At 59.9% G+C, this 7,191-nt stretch overlaps 3 non-coding genes across 3 annotated transcripts; all 3 read right to left on the minus strand.

Annotated features, from left to right (window-relative positions):
• Positions 1–1,407: 1,407 nt before the first annotated feature.
• LOC142866827 (5S ribosomal RNA) lies at positions 1,408–1,526 on the minus strand. Its single transcript, XR_012916657.1, has one exon. It is a non-coding gene; the product is annotated as a 5S ribosomal RNA (ribosomal RNA).
• A 2,499-nt stretch (positions 1,527–4,025) lies between these two features.
• LOC142866839 (5S ribosomal RNA) lies at positions 4,026–4,144 on the minus strand. Its single transcript, XR_012916663.1, has one exon. It is a non-coding gene; the product is annotated as a 5S ribosomal RNA (ribosomal RNA).
• Positions 4,145–6,644: 2,500 nt separating this feature from the next.
• On the minus strand, positions 6,645–6,763 carry LOC142866850 (5S ribosomal RNA). The gene has a single exon (XR_012916664.1). It is a non-coding gene; the product is annotated as a 5S ribosomal RNA (ribosomal RNA).
• Between the last annotated feature and the right edge of the window lie 428 nt (positions 6,764–7,191).

The following is a 7,191-nucleotide window of genomic DNA, read 5'->3' on the forward strand; positions in this document are numbered from 1 at the left end:
GTGTCTGTGGCGGCACAATTCACAATTGCAAAGATGTGGAAGCGACCCGAGTGCCCATCGATCCACGAGTGGATTAATAAAATGTGGCGCGTGGACACCACGGAGTGCTATTCGGCTGTGAGAAACGGCGGTGAGAGGGCACCTCCCGTGTTCTCCTGGCCGGAGCTGGAACCCGTTCCAGTAAGCCAAGTATCCCAAGAATGGACACAGGAGCACCACGTGCGCGTGCTCACCGGCAAATTGGTAGGAACCCATGGACACCTGAGTGGACGTAGAGGAATCACCTTCATCGGGTGGGGGTCGGGCGGGTGGGGGGAGGGGATGGGCATCCACACCCATTAGGAATGGGGTGGGTGCGCACCGACTGGGGGATGGGCGCACTTGAAGCTCTGACCAGAGGGGGGAGGCGGGGAGAGGGCAATGTACCTGACCTTAACATTGGGACCCCCACCATACGCTGCTAAAGCATGAGAGATAAATGAAGAAGACAACAGGGGGGAGGGGGGCACGGGCAATACATGGAACCCTAACACTTGTACTCCCATAATCTGCTTGAAAAGAGAGAGAAAAGAAAATGCAATAATCGAGGTAAGAGGCATGTTTTTTTTTTTTTTTTTTTTTGGAGACAGAGTCTCCCTTTGTTGCCCTGGCTAGAGTGAGTGCCATGGCGTCAGCCTAGATCACAGCAACCTCAATCTCCTGGGCTCAAGCAATCCTGCTGCCTCAGCCTCCCAAGTAGCTGGGACTACAGGCATGCGCCACCATGCCCGGCTAATTTTTTTCTATATCTATTAGTTGGCCAATTAATTTCTTTCTATTTATAGTAGAGATGGGGTCTCGCTCTTGCTCAGGCTGGTTTCGAACTCCTGACCTCGAGCAATCCGCCCACCTCGGCCTCCCAGAGTGCTAGGATTACAGGTGTGAGCCAGCACGCCCGGCCAAGAGGCATTTTAAAAAAAAAAAAAATGACTCCGAAAAGAAAAGTAAAAGGAGGCCTGTCGAGCACGTCTGGGTGTGACTGTGCATCCCCCAACATCCGGTGCCACCACCAAAGATTCCTACGTGTAGCCCATAGAACGCCAAAATCAACGGGACGAGTTCTGGTCACAACTCCCTCAAAATGACATCCCGGCCTTCTTCTGCAACTCCCTCCCCTCTCAGACTCTCAAGGTTTCCTCCAGCGTGTCGGTTCCCACAGACCAGACCCTTGGTCTGAGACCCGACAGTCCAGGTGCCACGCCTGCTGCCGCGTGGCGGCGGTGCTGCGGCTTGGGGCAAGAGGAGGCCCCACGGAGCGGGCTGGGGCGCCAGGCACCGCGGCGGGCGCTGAGGGTGGGGGTGACACCCCCCCCCCGACTGCCGCCGCGCTCTCCGAATGGGGACAGAACAAGAGGCAAAAAAAAAAAAAGCCTACGGCACCCGGTATTCCCAGGCGGTCTCCCATCCAAGTACTAACCAGGCCCGACCCTGCTTAGCTTCCGAGATCAGACGAGATCGGGCGCGTTCAGGGTGGTGTGGCCGTAGACAGCGGAGGGCGCCCCAGCCCCGCTCAAGAAGCCGAGCGTCTCTGCGCTTCCCCGCGCCTCCTCCCGCCCCAGGCCCCGCGCCGGCGCTGACCCACTCGGGGCCGGGCCGGGCTTGTTGAGTTCGCTGGCCGGGTCCCGAGGTCTCCACGGGACTGGGGTGCGGGGCGTGGTGGGCTCGGCGGGGTGGGGGGCTGTCTTCACACACACACAACACACACACACACACACACACACTCACACACACACACACCAGATGCGCCTCCAGCCTCCACGGCTGGACCCGCCAAGGTGGAGACCTCCAGCCGCCCCCCTCTCCTGGCCTCGCCTCCCTCACCTACCCGCCCCCAACCCCAGTGCACCGCTGCTGACTGCGCATGCGCGGGCGGTCGCCTTTGGCCCCAGGGGCCGCCCTCCAGCACAACCCCTTTCAGCTGCGCCCCCGCCCTGCGTGTGGGCTGCCGCCTATCCGCCCCGGACCAGGGCTGGGGCACAGCGCGTAGGGGAGGGGAGCGAGTGTAGGGGCGTCTCTCGGGATGTGTGCCATGGGTGGGGTGTTTTGGGGGGCGCTGGAGAAATCAGTCCCCTCCATCTCCTACCTCTGGAAACCCCCCAAGCCGTTGCAGAACTGCCGGCACCGCTACCGTGGGGGCCGGGACCCTACTCTGTGTCCTCCTGTGGCCCAGTCCAAGGGGCCTGGGCCTGGCCGGGGCCGGATTGGACCCCAACCACCCTGGGGTGTGGACTTGCTAAAACTGGGCGATTAGAGATTTGGTTCCAGCTTCATTGAGGGTCATTTCACTAAGGAAGGCACCGTAAAGACGTTCCTAAGACGTTTGTGAGGGTGGCAACTGAAAGAGAATTTTAAAGCTGACAGAAGAGGCGAGGAAAGGCATAGGAGATTTCCACACCCAGCAAGGAAGCCTTTCCCGAAACGGAAGAAAGAAACGAGCAAACAGAGACACCGGTAGCCCGCCCGGATCAGAGTCTGCTCCTTAGGGCAAGTTCCCTGACCAGATTCACCCGTGGGTCGCGAGCTAGCGGCATTCAGAAGAGCCAGGCCCGCAGCCTACGCAGAAGACACCTGCGCTCGGGTGTCTGTGGCGGCACAATTCACAATTGCAAAGATGTGGAAGCGACCCGAGTGCCCATCGATCCACGAGTGGATTAATAAAATGTGGCGCGTGTACACCACGGAGTGCTATTCGGCTGTGAGAAACGGCGGTGAGAGGGCACCTCCCGTGTTCTCCTGGCCGGAGCTGGAACCCGTTCCAGTAAGCCAAGTATCCCAAGAATGGACACAGGAGCACCACGTGCGCGTGCTCACCGGCAAATTGGTAGGAACCCATGGACACCTGAGTGGACGTAGAGGAATCACCTTCATCGGGTGGGGGTCGGGCGGGTGGGGGGAGGGGATGGGCATCCACACCCATTAGGAATGGGGTGGGTGCGCACCGACTGGGGGATGGGCGCACTTGAAGCTCTGACCAGAGGGGGGAGGCGGGGAGAGGGCAATGTACCTGACCTTAACATTGGGACCCCCACCATACGCTGCTAAAGCATGAGAGATAAATGAAGAAGACAACAGGGGGGAGGGGGGCACGGGCAATACATGGAACCCTAACACTTGTACTCCCATAATCTGCTTGAAAAGAGAGAGAAAAGAAAATGCAATAATCGAGGTAAGAGGCATGTTTTTTTTTTTTTTTTTTTTTTGGAGACAGAGTCTCCCTTTGTTGCCCTGGCTAGAGTGAGTGCCATGGCGTCAGCCTAGATCACAGCAACCTCAATCTCCTGGGCTCAAGCAATCCTGCTGCCTCAGCCTCCCAAGTAGCTGGGACTACAGGCATGCGCCACCATGCCCGGCTAATTTTTTTCTATATCTATTAGTTGGCCAATTAATTTCTTTCTATTTATAGTAGAGATGGGGTCTCGCTCTTGCTCAGGCTGGTTTCGAACTCCTGACCTCGAGCAATCCGCCCACCTCGGCCTCCCAGAGTGCTAGGATTACAGGTGTGAGCCAGCACGCCCGGCCAAGAGGCATTTTAAAAAAAAAAAAAATGACTCCGAAAAGAAAAGTAAAAGGAGGCCTGTCGAGCACGTCTGGGTGTGACTGTGCATCCCCCAACATCCGGTGCCACCACCAAAGATTCCTACGTGTAGCCCATAGAACGCCAAAATCAACGGGACGAGTTCTGGTCACAACTCCCTCAAAATGACATCCCGGCCTTCTTCTGCAACTCCCTCCCCTCTCAGACTCTCAAGGTTTCCTCCAGCGTGTCGGTTCCCACAGACCAGACCCTTGGTCTGAGACCCGACAGTCCAGGTGCCACGCCTGCTGCCGCGTGGCGGCGGTGCTGCGGCTTGGGGCAAGAGGAGGCCCCACGGAGCGGGCTGGGGCGCCAGGCACCGCGGCGGGCGCTGAGGGTGGGGGTGACACCCCCCCCCCGACTGCCGCCGCGCTCTCCGAATGGGGACAGAACAAGAGGCAAAAAAAAAAAAAGCCTACGGCACCCGGTATTCCCAGGCGGTCTCCCATCCAAGTACTAACCAGGCCCGACCCTGCTTAGCTTCCGAGATCAGACGAGATCGGGCGCGTTCAGGGTGGTGTGGCCGTAGACAGCGGAGGGCGCCCCAGCCCCGCTCAAGAAGCCGAGCGTCTCTGCGCTTCCCCGCGCCTCCTCCCGCCCCAGGCCCCGCGCCGGCGCTGACCCACTCGGGGCCGGGCCGGGCTTGTTGAGTTCGCTGGCCGGGTCCCGAGGTCTCCACGGGACTGGGGTGCGGGGCGTGGTGGGCTCGGCGGGGTGGGGGGCTGTCTTCACACACACACAACACACACACACACACACACACACTCACACACACACACACCAGATGCGCCTCCAGCCTCCACGGCTGGACCCGCCAAGGTGGAGACCTCCAGCCGCCCCCCTCTCCTGGCCTCGCCTCCCTCACCTACCCGCCCCCAACCCCAGTGCACCGCTGCTGACTGCGCATGCGCGGGCGGTCGCCTTTGGCCCCAGGGGCCGCCCTCCAGCACAACCCCTTTCAGCTGCGCCCCCGCCCTGCGTGTGGGCTGCCGCCTATCCGCCCCGGACCAGGGCTGGGGCACAGCGCGTAGGGGAGGGGAGCGAGTGTAGGGGCGTCTCTCGGGATGTGTGCCATGGGTGGGGTGTTTTGGGGGGCGCTGGAGAAATCAGTCCCCTCCATCTCCTACCTCTGGAAACCCCCCAAGCCGTTGCAGAACTGCCGGCACCGCTACCGTGGGGGCCGGGACCCTACTCTGTGTCCTCCTGTGGCCCAGTCCAAGGGGCCTGGGCCTGGCCGGGGCCGGATTGGACCCCAACCACCCTGGGGTGTGGACTTGCTAAAACTGGGCGATTAGAGATTTGGTTCCAGCTTCATTGAGGGTCATTTCACTAAGGAAGGCACCGTAAAGACGTTCCTAAGACGTTTGTGAGGGTGGCAACTGAAAGAGAATTTTAAAGCTGACAGAAGAGGCGAGGAAAGGCATAGGAGATTTCCACACCCAGCAAGGAAGCCTTTCCCGAAACGGAAGAAAGAAACGAGCAAACAGAGACACCGGTAGCCCGCCCGGATCAGAGTCTGCTCCTTAGGGCAAGTTCCCTGACCAGATTCACCCGTGGGTCGCGAGCTAGCGGCATTCAGAAGAGCCAGGCCCGCAGCCTACGCAGAAGACACCTGCGCTCCGGTGTCTGTGGCGGCACAATTCACAATTGCAAAGATGTGGAAGCGACCCGAGTGCCCATCGATCCACGAGTGGATTAATAAAATGTGGCGCGTGGACACCACGGAGTGCTATTCGGCTGTGAGAAACGGCGGTGAGAGGGCACCTCCCGTGTTCTCCTGGCCGGAGCTGGAACCCGTTCCAGTAAGCCAAGTATCCCAAGAATGGACACAGGAGCACCACGTGCGCGTGCTCACCGGCAAATTGGTAGGAACCCATGGACACCTGAGTGGACGTAGAGGAATCACCTTCATCGGGTGGGGGTCGGGCGGGTGGGGGGAGGGGATGGGCATCCACACCCATTAGGAATGGGGTGGGTGCGCACCGACTGGGGGATGGGCGCACTTGAAGCTCTGACCAGAGGGGGGAGGCGGGGAGAGGGCAATGTACCTGACCTTAACATTGGGACCCCCACCATACGCTGCTAAAGCATGAGAGATAAATGAAGAAGACAACAGGGGGGAGGGGGGCACGGGCAATACATGGAACCCTAACACTTGTACTCCCATAATCTGCTTGAAAAGAGAGAGAAAAGAAAATGCAATAATCGAGGTAAGAGGCATGTTTTTTTTTTTTTTTTTTTTTTGGAGACAGAGTCTCCCTTTGTTGCCCTGGCTAGAGTGAGTGCCATGGCGTCAGCCTAGCTCACAGCAACCTCAATCTCCTGGGCTCAAGCAATCCTGCTGCCTCAGCCTCCCAAGTAGCTGGGACTACAGGCATGCGCCACCATGCCCGGCTAATTTTTTTCTATATCTATTAGTTGGCCAATTAATTTCTTTCTATTTATAGTAGAGATGGGGTCTCGCTCTTGCTCAGGCTGGTTTCGAACTCCTGACCTCGAGCAATCCGCCCACCTCGGCCTCCCAGAGTGCTAGGATTACAGGTGTGAGCCAGCACGCCCGGCCAAGAGGCATTTTAAAAAAAAAAAAAATGACTCCGAAAAGAAAAGTAAAAGGAGGCCTGTCGAGCACGTCTGGGTGTGACTGTGCATCCCCCAACATCCGGTGCCACCACCAAAGATTCCTACGTGTAGCCCATAGAACGCCAAAATCAACGGGACGAGTTCTGGTCACAACTCCCTCAAAATGACATCCCGGCCTTCTTCTGCAACTCCCTCCCCTCTCAGACTCTCAAGGTTTCCTCCAGCGTGTCGGTTCCCACAGACCAGACCCTTGGTCTGAGACCCGACAGTCCAGGTGCCACGCCTGCTGCCGCGTGGCGGCGGTGCTGCGGCTTGGGGCAAGAGGAGGCCCCACGGAGCGGGCTGGGGCGCCAGGCACCGCGGCGGGCGCTGAGGGTGGGGGTGACACCCCCCCCCCCGACTGCCGCCGCGCTCTCCGAATGGGGACAGAACAAGAGGCAAAAAAAAAAAAAGCCTACGGCACCCGGTATTCCCAGGCGGTCTCCCATCCAAGTACTAACCAGGCCCGACCCTGCTTAGCTTCCGAGATCAGACGAGATCGGGCGCGTTCAGGGTGGTGTGGCCGTAGACAGCGGAGGGCGCCCCAGCCCCGCTCAAGAAGCCGAGCGTCTCTGCGCTTCCCCGCGCCTCCTCCCGCCCCAGGCCCCGCGCCGGCGCTGACCCACTCGGGGCCGGGCCGGGCTTGTTGAGTTCGCTGGCCGGGTCCCGAGGTCTCCACGGGACTGGGGTGCGGGGCGTGGTGGGCTCGGCGGGGTGGGGGGCTGTCTTCACACACACACAACACACACACACACACACACACTCACACACACACACACCAGATGCGCCTCCAGCCTCCACGGCTGGACCCGCCAAGGTGGAGACCTCCAGCCGCCCCCCTCTCCTGGCCTCGCCTCCCTCACCTACCCGCCCCCAACCCCAGTGCGCCGCTGCTGACTGCGCATGCGCGGGCGGTCGCCTTTGGCCCCAGGGGCCGCCCTCCAGCACAACCCCTTTCA

The sequence above is a fragment of the Microcebus murinus genome, unplaced genomic scaffold, assembly GCF_040939455.1.
Source record: "Microcebus murinus isolate Inina unplaced genomic scaffold, M.murinus_Inina_mat1.0 scaf007_hap2_Mmur4.0, whole genome shotgun sequence".
In the NCBI taxonomy this organism is placed as follows: Eukaryota; Metazoa; Chordata; class Mammalia; order Primates; family Cheirogaleidae; genus Microcebus; species Microcebus murinus.